Below are 16576 nucleotides of genomic sequence, written 5' to 3'. Positions count from 1 at the left end.
GAAATGTAAACCTTAAATATAAATAGATATCTACAAAAAAGCCCCACAACAAACAAACAAAAACAGCAGAAAATTCAAGACACCACCTTGTTCCAGTTCTGTTCCAGTAATGAAATGATAACATCTCTGGAAATCCTCTAGGGACCAAGGTAGAGCTAATGGTCAAGCAGGCCATACCTGAATACCTTTCTCATCCACTACTCTCCAGTGTTCCATATGCATATCTTTCTCATTTCCTTCCCCCTAGTGCTCCCCGTTTAACCTAAATCCAGTGTCTGTACCTTTGAAGATGGCTGAAGATATACTTAAGTGCTGTCTTCCTAAGGCTACCATGTAATAACTGTCTCTGCCCTTCATCAGGTTTCATTATTTGGCATACGGGGGAAAGTGTCTAGACCTAATCTGGGACTCCTGGACTTTGGGCCTGAGGTTCTAAAATCCTGGGTTCAGACTAACCATAGTACCTTCTCAAATCTGACTTTGGAAGACAGTAGATAAAGAACAGTCTCCTATAGATTCCAACAAGAGGCAGCCTGTTTGACAGCTAAGGAACTTATTTCCCTTCCCTTGCAGGGGAAAGATACTTGCCATAACAATTCCTGCCCAGCAAAAACCATATGTGTTAGTATTTTTTTACTCCCCTTTTTCATTTGGGAATGTTTATTCCTGGTATCCTTTGCCATGTTTATTGAATGTGTGTATATGGAGGGGGTGATAAATTTCTAATTTTATCAATAGAAAGCCAACAGAGATCTTGGAGCTAGATGCAATAAGTAAACAAGTCTGAGAAAGAGTGAGCCCACTGTTAATCTCACTTGGAAAACTTGTCTAAATTAGACAGGACCATTCTTGAAAGCAGACATGGGAGAAAGGTAGGTGTGGACAGGATAGTGGAGTACTATTATATAACTAAGTGAACTTCAATTATACAGTCTTTGCAGTTAAATCATAATACAGATAATCTTACCCAGCATTTTATGTAATACCTGGAATGAAGCTGACAGATTTGAGGTTGCTCTTTCCATAGTCAGTCTCTCATAACATGAGCCTCCTCTTACACCTTTCTCTTTATCTCTTTGTATTACTGGAACTCTCAGCCATAATGCTTAGCTAAACCATTCACCTGCATTAAGAAACAAAGACCTGGAAAAATGATTTTTTTTAATGTTTTGTCCAAAACTAGCAAGAGAGGAAGTCTTAATCATTTTCTGTCCTGCCCAGTAGTAGAGTTACAATATATAGGAAAGATGAATCAACAGCCAGTAATATGCATAAGTAAATTTAGCTGTGAGCCTTAGTTACAAGAGATAAGTCTCCTGGCATTGGGGCTCTTGTGGTGACAATTTTCATTCCCATCATGGTGTCTCCTGCAGAGATCCTAGTTCCTAGGGTTCCTGTCAAGGCTATTAATTACTTAGCACTCAAATAATTAGCAGCCAAACTACTCAACAAAAGGATCCCATTCCATGGCTTCCATTAGTCTAGAAGCAACAGAGTCATTTTTCAGACATTGATATGGCTATTAAGACACTTTTGAGGTCCTGAAGACAAAGGCCATATACTCTACTAGAGCCATCTTTGGTACCTTGTAGAAATATGCTGTGAATGGAGACAGCATAGGAAAAGGCAATGTAAAAACAGAAATATCTCCAGTGACAGTTTAAGCTTTGGCTGAAGCTCACTTTATTTTAGAGTTTTTCAGCCTTGGCACTGTTGAGATTTGACTGGATAATTTTTGTTAAGATGCAGCATCCTTGCTTGTGGATATTTGGTAGCTTTCCTGTTGTCTTTCCACTAGGTGACAGTAGTAGATTCTTAATGTTTAAGCAAAACCATCTTCAGACAAAATCATACATCTCCTTGGTGAACCTACGGAATTACCTTGGCAACATTGAGCTTTTATATCTTACTGTTGGTAGGAAATAGAGGATAGATGAGCAAGTTAAATGATATTGGGAGTTCCAAGTCAGATCCCCAACTCAGGATTCTAACATGAGAGGTTCGGCCACTCATCCCAATACACAGTTAAAGAGACAAGGGATGGTGAAAGGCAGAGAAAGATTGATTACATAGCATGGAACAACCTGGGATGGGGCAAAGTAAGTCCTGGCTTCAGGTACAGATTGGAGTTTTAGGTTTAAACACAGGAAAGCTGGAACAGGGGCACGTGTAGTCTGTAGATCATTATCTCAGTTGGTTTTCTGTAGGAATTCAGATGGTGAAGTTTTTATCCCTGTCATCACTTGTGAGGAGCAGTCTGGTTTGCAGGAAATGATTTCTCTGGCCCCCGGGATTTAGTCTTATCTCTCCAGTTAATTGTCTTCTTTTGCGGGGAATGGTCTGTCCAGGGATGCTATGCTGCTTCCTTTCCTTAAAGGTAGTTTGTTCCTTTTTCTTGGATGTTATTGGAGCCTTTCCTATAACTGAAGGTGATTGCAGAAGACTCAGAGTAAAGAAGACCGATATCCGATGCAATCCAGAGGCAGGAATTTCTCCTGCTTTTGATTTTGTCCACGTTAAGGAGGCAGTGCTTTTTAGCAAAAGCAATCCCAAAGTATCTGTAATAGTTTTGAAAAAGTTAGACTTAGTTAAGCTTTTTAGTTTTTAATTTTTTTCCCTCTAATACTGAGGCCTGTGCTCTCTGTCAGCTTTTTCATGCATAGCTAGTCCTCTACCACTAGAGCCATACCCCATTTGCTCAGTTCTGATTTAAAAAGGACTTATAACCAAGATCAGTACATTACTTTCACTTTTTTCCTTTTCTTTTCCTTTCTTCCTTCCTTTTCTTCGTTTCTTTATTCACTAGTCCTGGGGCCTGGGCCCAGGGCACTGTCCTTGAACTTCCTCAACTCTAGCACTCTACCACTTGAGCCACAGCACCATTTCTGGCCTTTTTTCTCTATATGTGATACTGAGGAATAGAACCCAGGGCTTCATTCGTGCTAGGCAAGTACTCTACCAATAAGCCATACTCCCAGCCAACATATTCCTTTCAATTATATCTAGTTTTGAAAATCTGTCTTATGAACTCAAAGATTAAATATGTTTGTCTCTCATAGCTGTTTTATGGATTAATATTTCAGTTTGGCTATTAGTTATGTATATGTTTTTCCTTTGTGACTATTACTAGGTGCTAATTTTATAGTTTTGTAAATAATTATTTTTCTGTTTTTCACTTTATTGATGTTGGGAATTTATTGTTTCCTTCTTGGTTTGAGTTTATTCTAATTTACACAAGTGAAAGTTAAGGTCATTAGAAGTTTATGGTGATGCAAGTATTTGATGTAAAGCATCTCTCTCATAAATACTTTATTACCAGCAGCCCCATTTTTTTTTTTTTTTGCCAGTCCTGGCTTGGACTCAGAGTCTGAGAACTCTTCTTGAGCTTTCTCAAGTTGGACTTGGGGCCTTAGCACTGTTTTGAGGCTTTCTCAAGGCTAGGACTCTTATTACGTGAGCTGTAGTACCATTTCTACCTTTTTCTGTGTATATAGTACCAAGAAATCGAACCCAGGACTTCCACTAGGCCAAATTCCCAGCCCCCAAACTTTTTATGTTGTGTAATTCCATGTATTAAACATGTGCAAGTTTCAATCTAAGTATCACAAATAAGCTCAAAAACAAGAAAACTGAAAAGTAACAGTGGTTACTTTTATGGAGGAGCTTTGGTAGGAAAAGTCAGCACAGATATTTTTGAACTAGTTTTTTACAGTAGAGAACTAAAGATATCCCTGGCATCTGGCACATGACAGCTGGTGATACTGCTTGCAAGCACTAGTCACTGGCCTAGCCTCAGTTCTGCTTTTCAGAATTCCTGAAGATGAATGGGACATATTTTTAGACAGAACCTTAGCCACAAGGGAGTTCAGAATATCTAGATTTCACTGGCGACAGGCAAAGGTCAGTGTTGCTCAAAAGGATGGGATGCTGGGGCTGGGAGTTTGGCCTAGTGGTAGAGTGCTTGCCTAGCATGCATGAAGATCCGGGTTCGATTCCTCGGTACCACATACATAGTAAAAAGCCAAATGTGGTTCTGAGGCTCAAGTTGTAGAGCTCTAGCCTTGAGGAAAGCCCAAGGACAGTGCTCAGGCCCTGAGCTCAAGCCCAGGACTGGCAAAAAATAAATAAATAAATAAATAAATAAATAAATAAATAAATAAGGGGATGCTATATGCCTTGATGGGTGAAGTGAGAATTCAATAACAGCATTTGTTTGAGAAAAAAAAAATTCTTCCTATTATTATTATTTTTTTTTTTGCTGGTCCTGTGGTTTGAACTTGGCCGGAGCACTGTCCCGAGCTTTTTTGTGTTCAAGGCTAATGTTGTACCATTTAAGCCACAATGCCCCTTCTGGCATTCTCTGAGTAGTTTATTAGCGATAAGAGTCTCATAAACTTTTTTGCCCAGGCTGGCTTAGAACTGTGATCCTCATATCTCAGCCTCTGGCTGCTTTTTTTTAAAATATATTTTTATTGTAATTAATAGAAGGGTTACATGATATTTGCCAAATAAATGGTGCCTTAATTCCCACACATTGATACCCTTTCACATGTCATGGTCCCCATTTCCCTTCCCCCCTCCCCCACCTCTGGCTGCTTTTTAAATGTCTGATGATTCTTAGTTTCATATTTTCCTCCTTTGGTCTCAGAAACTGTAGCCAGCACTTGAATTTAATGCTGTTGTGTGTTAGATGTGTTAGAAATATTTTTAATTCTACCCTAAGACTAGGTAAATTATTTGTAAACAGTTCAGTCTTTTAAAGCTTTTTTTTTTTTTTTTTTTTTTTGCCAGTCCTGGGCTTGAGCTCAGGGCCTGAGCACTGTCCTTGGACTTTCTCAAGGCTAGAGCTCTACCACTTGAGCCTCAGCACCAATTCTGGCTTTTATCTATGTATGTGGTACCGAGGAATCGAACCCGGGTCTTCATGCATGATAGGCAAGCACTTTAACCACTAGGCCAAACTCCCGGCCCTTTTTTTTTTTTTAAACTAAGGGCCTGGGCACTGTCCTTGGACACTTTTTGCTCAAGGCTAACACTTTGTCACTTGAGCCACAACTCCACTTGCAGCTTTTTCTGTGTATATGGTACCAAGGAATCGAAACCAGGGGGCTTTGTGCATGCGAGGCAAGCACTCTACTGCTAGGCTACGCCCTGGACCTCAAAGCTTATTTTTAAGCTATTAGGAGGGAACAGAACAGTGTTTGATCAAAAACTAATTTAGTCCCACTATTGAGACACTGTCTTTGAGTACTCAGCCTGATTTCTTGTATTACATTTCTGTAAGAAACGTGACCTATTCCTAGCCATATATAAGTATTATGAATCTACCTATTCCTTTTTAGAGGTTCCTTCCTTGGTCTTATGGAGTTTTCTCACTGATTTGTGCTGATCAACTCTCTGATTAAGATTTGAAGGGAAGTTTTTCCATTTTATCAGAGCTGTCTCTACAGCTCTCTCCTGAGACAATTGTTGAATCATATTTTGTCTTTTTCTTTCAGGGATCACTCAGCTGTTATTGGTCCTGTGTCTAGTGCCTGAAACTATTGATTTGTATATATTATCTATTTCACAAGATGGAAGAATAAATCTAGTCTATTGCTTAGTCACAGGGAATTCTTTGTCTAAATATACTTTTTCTTTGTCTAAATACATTTTTTAATTCACTTCTTTTTGGATAGTAATAGGTTTTTTTAAATCTTTTTTTTATTGTAATTAGTAAAAGGGTTACATGATATTTGCCAGACAGAAGGTGCATTAATTCACATACATTGATACCCTTTCACATGTCTTGGTACCCGTTTCCCTCCCCCCCCACATCCCCCACCCGTCTTGGTGGATAGTAATAGGTTTTTAACTCAAGGACTCATGTTTGAGAGGCAGGTACTTTACCAGTTGATGCCTGACCCCAGCTCTTCCACTTCACCTTTTTTTTTTTTTTTTTGCTTCAGTTATTTTTCAAGTAGAGTCTTATATTTTCATTGATGATAGCCTCATACTATGATTATCCTACCTATGATCTCCCATGCAACTGGGATCACAGATATACCCAATCATGCTTGGCTTGTTGATTGAGATGGGGTCTTGCTACCTTTCTGTCTGCAACCCGTGTGTGCGTGCGTGCGTGCGTGCGTGCGTGCGTGTGTGTGTGTGTGGTGTGTGTGTGTGTTGTGGGCTTGAACTCAGCCTGGGTGCTGTCAGCTCAAGGCTTCCACCCTACCCTTGAACCACATTTCACTTCCCATTTTCTAGAGGTTAATTGGAGATGAGTCTCAGGTTCTTTTGTGCCCGGGCTAGCTTTAAACCTTGATCCTCAGACCTCAGCTTCCTGAGTAGTTAGGATTACAGGTGTGAGCCTAATAAGGTCACATTTGAGATTTTTGTGGTATATATATTTTAAAATGTTGTTTAATAGGAATGAAAGATACATACAGTCATATGTAGCCAGTTTTAAAGTATAGTACATGCAGAGTTAAACACTATGGTTTAAACCCTTTGAACAACTAACAGGTTAACAAAATGAATATCTGGAAGCTGAAATATGTTTTGAATGGGATTAGTGAGAGGGAATGATGAATAGAAAAGGAAATATTCAATGTACATATGTGAGAAAGGAAGTGGAAGAAGTGGCGCTGTGACTCATAGTGGTAGAACCCTAGCCTTGAACAAAAAACACTGTAAAGAATAAGACTAATATGTGAATAGTAGGTGTGATCACTATTTCTGTTAGTTCTGTAATCCAAGCTCTGTTAGAAGGGTCCAGGATTTTTGATTGGAAACTCCTAGTTGGAGAGAACCTAAAAGTCTTTGGGATTGAGACTAAAGTTAATCCCAAAGCACCTTTGACTTCTGTTCATACAGAGTTTATATGTTTCCCAAGTTGTGTACACTGTCTTCTCACTTCAGAGAATCCTACCAACACCATCCACCTCAGGCTGGCAGCTATCACCCCACTAAGCTTTTCACCCAATTTCTCATCCCCAAATCCTGAGTCTATAACTTGAAGACATTTTACTTTTGTAAGGGTAAGCTAATTTAAAACTGCTTCTCCTTAAAGAGCTGTAACATAGGGCTGGGAGCATGGCCTAGCATGCACGAAGCCCTGGGCTAGTTCCTTGGTACCACATACATAGAAAAAGCTAGGAGTAATGTTGTGGCTTAAGAGGTAGAGTGCTAGCCTTGAGAAAGCCCAAGGACAGCACCCAGGCCCAGAGTTCAAGTCACAGGCCTAAAGAAAGAGGGAGGGGGGAAGGGAGAGTGGGAAGAAGGGAGGAAGGGAGAGAGGCAACACATCCTGATCAACAATGCCAAAAGAAGGAAACACTTTCTAAGAGAAATAATCATACCTAGTGATTAAGCCACTTTATGTAGCATTTTTGGTGTTAATAGTTTTCTCTGGTCGTCATAATTTTCCCTTTATGACTGAAAATATTGGTCTGACTTTCAAAACATACCATATTAAAATGCATGAAATTATCTTGTTAAAATTAAATAAGAAACTCCAAATCTTCCTTAATTCTGTATATCTCCGGTAAGTTCATAGTACTTGTGCATTTATTTACTTGCTCTGCTTTCTTCTTATTAAGAAATGCATCTTCCCTATGGAGTTAACACATGATTAGACTAATCTGCTATTATTACTGTCAACATGCCTTTGTTGGAAACCTTTATTTACATTTTTAAGCAAGATGGGCAAGCCAGTTTAATCAGCTGCTAAAACCTTATGAATAATTTAAGCCTTGAGAGGGAAAAGGTGATGGAAAAATATTTTTTTATGCTTAAAATTTTTTTTTTTTGGTTTTCCCAGGAATTAATTTTGCCTCAGCTTAATTGCTTTGCATGCATTCTCATGACCTTATACAATTGGGGAGGGAGGTAGAAAAAGAAGAGGCTGTGACTATGTGGTGTGTATCTAAAGGTGTGTGTTAGACTAGGGAGAGGAGGACAAATAAGCAAGCTGGTTTGACCAGAAACAGAACTGCCTGTGACAGATTAAGAGACAAGCAAGGCTTGGAATCTGAGAGCAAGCAGAGTGGAAATTTACAGCTGCTTGATGTGAGTTTCAAGTGATCATTTTCTGCTAACGTTTTCCGGGGGTAACTGTTCCTCTTCAAAGAGAGAGACAGAAAGTAAAGACAGAATTGTGTAAACTCTTCTTCTCTGCCGGTAATGGGAGGCTTCCTCTAATAAATGGACGATAAAGGCTACTTATCTAAAATGCGTTGAGCCCAAGAAAAAGCTGTCTTCGGCACTGCACCAACTGTCTACTTTTTGCTGCTTACATGAGCGTGGACATTTCCTTACCATTTGGTGAGTATTCACAAGATTATCTATACCCAAGAAAGCAATAAGACACAATTCAGTCTTAATTGAGGTTCTGCTGTTACTACTTACTTATTCATTTGAAATTAAGTTACCTTTTTCTTTTGTGCATGATGAACTGCTTGCTGTTACTATGAGAGGTTAGAAAAAAAACAACTACAAAACAATACTTCTCTGTTGCCTGAGGCACTTGAATCAGAACCAACTATTCTGTATCCATGGATTATCTTATTTTGGAAATGGTTTTTTATTTATAGAAAGTTTCCAAAAATAAAATAGTGGTCAAATATTCTTTTTGTATCTGTTTCTCTTTCTGTACATTGTCAATTAATTTAAAGCTATCATTGTACTTCTTGGTTTTATAAGTTATCATAACATATAGTTCCATCTTAATTCAAACTAAAATACTGATATCATTAACTAAAAGAAGCTGTAATTTAAGTGCTGAGTGCCATGACAGCCAATAAAACCACATTTTTCCAGAGTTGTGAGGAAAATGAAAATTATAATTTACTTAGAAAACTAACCATTTGATAGAAAATGAACGCATATAGATTTGTAAGGAACAAAGGGGTTGTTTTGTTGTAGTCAATACCAAACTCTCAAAAAAATCATACTTTTCTGCTGAAGAACTATTAAAACTAGATGTGCATGCATGCATGCGTATATGTGTGTGCAGAAAATCAAAAGCAAAATAACTTCTTAAAATTTATATTCATTAAACCTTCATTTGTATATCTTCATGTATGATATTGTATGCTCTATACATATATATTCTAAATGTATACCTGTAATCTTTAACAGGGTATAGATAAGAAACACATAATCTTTTGTAGGAGGAAGTATGTATTGTTAATTACTAAATTGAATCATTTCATAAAGCTGCCCATTTTGAGCAAAGTTTCTGCTCTACTCTGTGTTAGCCTTAAGAAATAAATATTATTGATTCAAGTGAGCCCTATAAGGCAGCAAAAATGAGCTGAAGTGAAAACTTCTGCAGAGTGTCAGTGAACACATTAAGAGGGTTGTACCTTAGACACAACATGGCTGTACTTTCTCTGGAATTTCCTCTATGTGTATAGAAGCCTGTAAAACAGGTTCTGTTAATGGAGTTTTGTGGGCTTTTTCTTTTCCCCTAGCCTGTTGACCTATGTATAAGAAGCAGATCAGTGGGTCTCTGGAAACTTTTCCTGAATCCATTCTTATATTTCAAGACAAATTTCCCTTACATAATTTCCCACACTGTCCTTAAATGGATAGAAAATTTACATTTCAGCTTGGCAATTGTCACAAAAAATACTGTAAACTATTAATTCACTAGTGTTACCTAAGCAATGGCACCATTTCTTAATCCCACAAAAATATAAATATAGAATAAATTAAACCTGCTTATAAAATGTATTCCAAATGTTCATGGTAGGTTGTTGGGAATTTGGAGCATATTTTCTTTGAGAAACAATTTCTCAAGTGGCTTTATTGTAGCCTATGAATATATTCTAGTTATATTATAGAAAAACCATTGGTACCTTGAGAAATATTAGAAAATCAAATCTAGTGGTGAATCTAAATATAAGTGCCCTACCATTAAGCTATAATCCCAGTACTATAATAGTTCTTTTAAAATATTTACCTATATTTATTAAGTAATTGTACAAAGGGGTTTTAATTCTAGAAGTCAGGTTATGATTATAGTGCATCTTGATTAATGTTATCCCTTTCATTAGTCTCTCCCATCTTTCCTCAAACCATCCCTACCCTCAATTTACATAGTTCAATTTTTGCTTCTCAGCCATTTCCCTCCCCCAGAACAAGTTTCCCTTTCCTGGCATTCATTTTGTTAATGGTTCATTGGCTGTTCAATTGAATGAATTGATGGATTTGTAACTATTATAAGTGTGTGTGTGTGTGTCTGTCTAAAAGGCACTATTTAACCAACACATTCCCTTCACAAGGAAGAATGTGTTGGCATTGATTAGCATGTCTGTATTATAATGTCTGTTTGTTAAGGCCATATTTAGTATTCTGTTGGTGATTAAAATAATCAGCTTAAACTGAAATCGTTACTGTCTATAAGTTAGATAATATAGTTTCTAGTTTTGTGACATGTGTCTTAAATCTCCAGTATAAATTTCTGACTTTGAAAGGATAGGATTATATTAAATTTCCTATCTAGAAAAACTGAGTCAACCATGTATAGGATGAGAAATTACTTCAGCTAAGATCACTTTCATTCCTACTCTCCCATGTTAATGTTTTGGTGGATTGACAGTTGATAGGCACAGTTAGGGTATAATTTTATGAACTTTGTCTTAATACTAATGACTAGTCAATTTTAATGTGTTCTTAGAGGAAATATGTATATATTTAGAGGAAACATTGGGAAAACACTGCAATATGAGTTTCTCTTGCTCTCTTTTTTTTTTTTTTTTGGTGCCAGTAGGGTATTCAAACTAAGGTATGCTACCCCTCCCTTTTTTTTTTCACTCAAGACTGGCACTCTACCATGGCTGCATTCCAGCTTTTTAGTTGTCAGTTGGAGCTGGAGTCTCATGGATCTTCTTTCTGAGGCTGGTTTTGAACTGTGATCCTCAGATCCCAATCTCCTGAGTAGCTAGTATTACAGGTGTGAGCCACCAGCTGTGGTAGGCTCTTAAGCTACAAATATGTTAACACATAATATACTATTTTCGGGGCCGGGATTTTGGCCTAATGGTAGTGTGCTTGCCTAGCATGCACAAAGACCAGGGTTCGATTTCTCAGTCCCACATACATAGAAAAAAATAAAAGCCAAAATTGGTGCTGAGGCTCAAGTGGTAGAGCTCTAGCCTTGAGAAAGTCCAAGGACCGTGCTCAGACCCTGAGCTCAAGCCCAGGACTGGCAAAAAAAAAAAAAAAAAAAAATATATATATATATATATATATACACTATTTTATTAACTTCATATATTCTGTTCTAAAATTTATATCAGTATTATTGGGCATTAGAATTAGAATAGTTATTAAGGGATATGAGTTCCTCTCACAAAAAAAAGAGTGTGATGTGAAAATCTGACTGAGGCTTCCAGATAAATAAGGCTACGTAAAAAGTTCTCTTATAAGTTTTCTATTTGTGTGTACAATTTAAGAAAATGTTTCTCCCTCAAACTCTGCTAACAAAGTAAAACTTATAAAAGAAAAGTCATTCTTAGTCATTGTGAACTGAGAAAAGGATTATCAGTGAAAAAATCATTTGTCTTTATTATTTTTCATTTGTGTCTTTTGGTTTCCAAATTCAAAATTCAATTGGGGTTTTTAATTATATAGAAGATGTATGTTTCAAATTGGAAAAATAGAACAAGGCATGGTGGCTCAATCCTGTAATTCTAGCTACTTTGGAGGCAGAGATTACAATTTGAGGCCTGATCAGGCATAAAAGTTCTAGATATTTCTGTCTCAACTAATGACTAGGCACAGTGGTACATGCCTGTCAAACTTAGCAATACAGGGAAGCAAAAGAAGGAGACTCATATACCAGATCATCCTAGGCATAAAACAGGATCCTACTTTGAAATTAGCCAATGCAAAAGGTAGCTGGAGGCGTGGATTAAGTGGTGGAGCATTAGCCTAGCATGTAGGAAACATTGAGTTCAATCCTTAGAACCACCCAAAGAAAAGAAATTCTGAAAGATGTTGGTTTCCCACACTTTGGCATATATAACTGTTCTGTAATAGATTTGGTCTCATAACATATATAGTGATATACTATGTGATTTATTATTTCTGGGAAAGCAATTACTATTATGATTTGAGTTAAGGGATTTCTTGGATATAGTAAATACGGTACTACTTAAGGTGGACTTTTGTTGTTTTTTGTTTTGTTTTGTTGTTGGTGTTGGTCCTGGGACTTGATTTCAGCGTGTGGGTACTCTCCATGAGCTTCTTTTGCTCAATGCTAGTGTACTACACTACTTGAGCCACAAGCTCCACTTCTGGCTTTTGGGGGATAGTCTACTGGAATTTCCAAGGCTCTGAACCAGGATTCTCAGATCTCAGCCTCCCAAGGAGCTAGCATTATAGGTGTGAGCCACAAGCACCCAGCTAAATTATGTGCATTAATAGGTTTGTTTTCATTTATTGGTGTGAGAAAAGGGGCATGTGCTTTTATTTTAAATTGAGAAGGTATACGACAGAATTTGGGAAACGTTCCTGTCTCGTTGTTGATTATAAAAAAATATATATATGAAGGAAAAAAATTCTTTTGAGTTAATTTTCTTACAGTATCAGAGTAGTTTGACTTATTGGTACTTTTTATGGTATATCCAAAGGAATGTATCTTGTGACTTCATAAAGAAATTTCCCATTCCTTTAAATTTCCTAGGGAAATCTTTGAAGTGAGAACTATTTTTGTACAGCACAGTGGAACATTAAACATAAATGCTTAGAACTACTCAGTCACCAATAGACAGACATTTATTCCCGTTTGAAGTATTTTAAGTAGGATAACAAGGGTATTTAATACCTAGGTATCACCTTTCCAAGCATTCATCTCCATTTCACTTGCCTGCTTGACTGACTGAGCCCATCTTGAATGATGTTCACACACATGAAGAACATGAAATATTTTATTATATATAAGAAAAGAAATGCTGCTAGATTCTACTACAAAATCAACAGAGTCTGAGTTCCCTGGGAGCAGAGTAAATGAATCTGAGCCAAGTACTACTCTTCATGAAACTTCATAGCCAAAGAAATCATATTTGCCTAATGCTGTGAGAAGGCATGATGATCAGATAGTCCACAGTTTGAACTTTAAGAAAATATAGTTGTTTGTTCATTTAAAATAACATATGAGAGAAAAGGTTTCCATTATCAAATCATTTGCATAGTCAATTAAACAGTTATGAAGAAACAGAACATTTTAATGAAGAAAACTATCAACAAACTGACTGTGCAATCCAGAAGTGATCACTATTAACTTAAATTTTCTTTCTCTGCATAGGCATTGTGTGTTTTAGGCATTTTTGTTTGTTCTGCATAATTATGGCTTCTATGGGATACTACTTCTGACATTAAATTTCTATTCTGTTGCATATACTGTGGACACATTTTCATAGCTATTCTAAAGTATTTCATCAAATGTCAAAAACAGTTGTAAGTCTTATTGTAACTTCAAGTATCATTGACAAAAAGAAAAAAGAAGAAGAGGAGGAGGAAGAGGAAAATGAAGCAGCAGCAGCAGCAGCAGCACTAGCTATGCACCAGAGGCTCACACCTGTCATCTTAGCTTCAGGAAAATGAGATTTAGAGGATATTGGTTTGAAGCCAGTAATAAACAGCAAAAATCCAGGCTGGAGAGTAGCTCAAATCGGAGAGGGCTAGTAGAGTGAGCAAGCAGGCCCAGCATATATCATGAAGCCCAGAGTTCAAACCTCAGTACTGGAGTGCCGGTAAGAAGATGCCTGTACTTTTATCTGTGTGGCACACTTAAATTTCATAGCTGTACTAGCTTATAATTTTTTTCTCAAAAGCTAAGTAAACTTGTAACATATACTAACAGTACAAGAAGTGAATATCATAGTTTTTTCATTAACCTCTTAGAGACATTTAGGCTCTTCTCTATTTTTCACTGTTATAATAAATATTACAGTAAACATTTTCCACATAAATTTATATAAGTTGTTATTATATAAAACTGGGATAAAAACAAAAGCCTTATTTAATTTTCTTAGGACAGACTGTCTAAAGTGTATTTATTCTTAAGTTAGAAGTTATAAACATTTCCACATTCTAGAACTGGCTAAATTATTGTCCAATTTATATTCTTACCAGTAAGAAATGAAAGACCTGGTATTTCAGTTTTGTCAAAACAGCAACAAAACATTTGCTGTTTTATTGATTTATTTTTTCACACTTTTATTAGTATCAAGAGGGTTTTGTTTTCATTGCCCATAATATAAGTCTGTGGTGGATCCTATATGAAAAATGAGCTATGCAACTTGTTTGCAGCTACAGCAGGGGAAAGCAAAAGAATGGGTGACACTGTCCAGAAAGAGAAATGTACTTATTGCTTGACTTATGAAAGGGTATCCCCTCTGTACACTACAGCAATCAAATTATGTTTTTGAAAAATGATAACAGTTAAACATATAGTATGTGTTTGTTAACTCTATTTCTTTCTGTGTGGTTTCCAATGAGCTATTATTTCTTGAATTATTTTCTTGTTCTTCCTAAAGAGATCTTTTAATTTATTTACTTTGAGACATATTCTTACTGTGTAACACAGACTAACCAGAACTTGCTATTCTCCTGCCTCAACTTCTCAAATGCTGGGCCTGTGTAGTCACACCCACTGAGCATTTCTCTAGTGATGTTACTTAGGCCTCTCTAGTATTCAGATCAAAGAATTTCTCTGTAATCTCAGAATTTGCCTGTCATATTTATTATTTTATCTGTAGAATTTGAAATTTTGCATGTGACATACTAACTTTTAACTTGTCATTAGTTTCTTTTTGAGATTTTTTTTGGTGCATCTAAAACATGTTTTCTGCATTTTTATGCTAAGCACTAAATTAGACATCTCAATCACAATACTGCAGAAAGTTCTTGCAGGGTTTTTTTTTTTAAGATTTCTTTCATCACTTCTAAAATTACACAAATTATTTTTCATGCAAGAATTTGAAACTCATTTATTCTAACATTTATACCTAGCTATTTTGTTTCATTTACCTCTTAGTTTTCATGTAACTTACAGCACTTTTCATTTACACTTTTGATTTCATTCCTTCTTAGGCAGTCTTCCCCCGAAAAATTTATTATTGGGTTGGGTATTAGTTTAGTGTTAAAGTACATGATTAGCATACTCAAGGTCTTGGTACAATCTAAGCACAAAAAGAAAAACCATAAAAATAAACGAATAAGCAATTTTATTCTGAATATGGAAAAAAAGAAATTTTATTCTGAATATTTGATGGTGTGTAGCTATAAAAATATTATTTTTGATTTTATTAGTATTCTTTTAGTATTGATTTTATTATATTTTTATTATATTAGTGTTTGAACTCAGGGCTTCATGCTTGCTAGTCAAGTGATTTGCAGTGTGAGCCACACCTCTAACTCTTTTAATGTGATTATTTTCGAGACAAAATCTTAGGCAGTGGGGCCGGGTGGCTCACACCTGTAATCCTAGCTACTTAGAAGGCTGAGATCTGAAGATCAAGATTCAAAGCCAGCCAGGGGACAAAAGGACCTGGGATATTTTTCTTTCTTTTCTTTTTTTATTGTAATGTATAGAGAGGTTCCAGTTGTATTCACTAGTTAGTAGATGCATTACTTCTTACACATTGATAATCCTTCTCATGTTTTTGTCCCCATTTCCTCCCCTACCCCCTCCCAATCATCTTGTTTTCCCCCTTTCCCTTTCCTATTTCAAACAAAAAAATATATATTCAATATGCCAGGTAACAAAGTCAGGTACTGTAACCATATGAGATTAACCAAAGGGCAACAAAAGAGAAGAGAAATAATATAGTATAAGGAAGCAAGAACAACAATCACACAAGATAAAGCTCTTGCTTCCTTATCCTGGAGATCCTTTCATTTAGCCTCATCCTATATGGCCTTATGTATCTAGGTTTTGAGCTATTGCAAAGCTCTGCTAGGAGAGTCTTAGGTTTGTACTAATTATTACAAATGAGGGAAACCACTGAGCCTATGTTCCTTTGGGTCTGGCTTACTTCACTTAATATTTTTTTCCCATGTCTTTCCATTTCCTTTCAAATGAGGCAATGCCATTCTTTCTGATGGCAGTATAAAATTCCATTGTATATAAGTACCACATCTTCTTGATCCAATCATACTGGGGGTATCTGGGTTGGTTCCATATCTTGGCTGTGGTAAATAGTGCTGCAATGAACTTTGTTGTGCTAGTGGCTTTAGTATTTCCTTGTTTCTGGACCACTGGGTAAATGCCAAGGTGTGGAATTGCTGGGTCATAGGGGAGCTCTATGTTTAGTCTTCTGAGGAGTTACCATACTGCTTTCCAGAGTGGTTAACTGAGTTTACACTCCCACCAAAAGTGTAGTAGCAATCCCTCCTGGCCACATTCCTGTCAGCATCTGTTGTTATTAGATTTCTGGATCATGGCCATTCTAACTGGAGTGAGGTGGAATCTCAGAGGCCATTCTAACTGTAGTGAGGTGGAATCTCAGAGTTGTTTTGATTTTCCTTTCTTGTATGGCCAGAGATGTTGAGCATTTCTTCATGTGTCTATAGGCTATTT

General features: G+C 36.7%; 1 protein-coding gene across 7 annotated transcripts in view; it reads left to right on the top strand.

Annotated features, from left to right (window-relative positions):
* Cab39l (calcium binding protein 39 like) overlaps positions 1–16576 on the top strand; it is a 101318-nt gene that overhangs the window by 22478 nt on the left and 62264 nt on the right. Inside the window, exon 1 of one of the 7 annotated variants that reach the window (XM_090342170.1) lies at positions 8001–8307. The exons of the other annotated variants lie outside the window; for them this stretch is intronic. The gene's annotated coding sequence lies outside the window, so the exon portion shown is untranslated. Of the gene's footprint in view, positions 1–8000; positions 8308–16576 lie in introns of those variants that run through there. 7 annotated transcript variants of the gene reach the window in all.

The sequence above is a fragment of the Megascapheus bottae genome, chromosome 11 (genome assembly GCF_031878675.1).
Source record: "Megascapheus bottae isolate mThoBot1 chromosome 11, mThoBot2.hap1, whole genome shotgun sequence".
In the NCBI taxonomy this organism is placed as follows: domain Eukaryota; kingdom Metazoa; phylum Chordata; class Mammalia; order Rodentia; family Geomyidae; genus Megascapheus; species Megascapheus bottae.
Note: the sequence above shows the minus strand (reverse complement) of the source record. Positions and strands in the feature narration are given on the sequence as shown.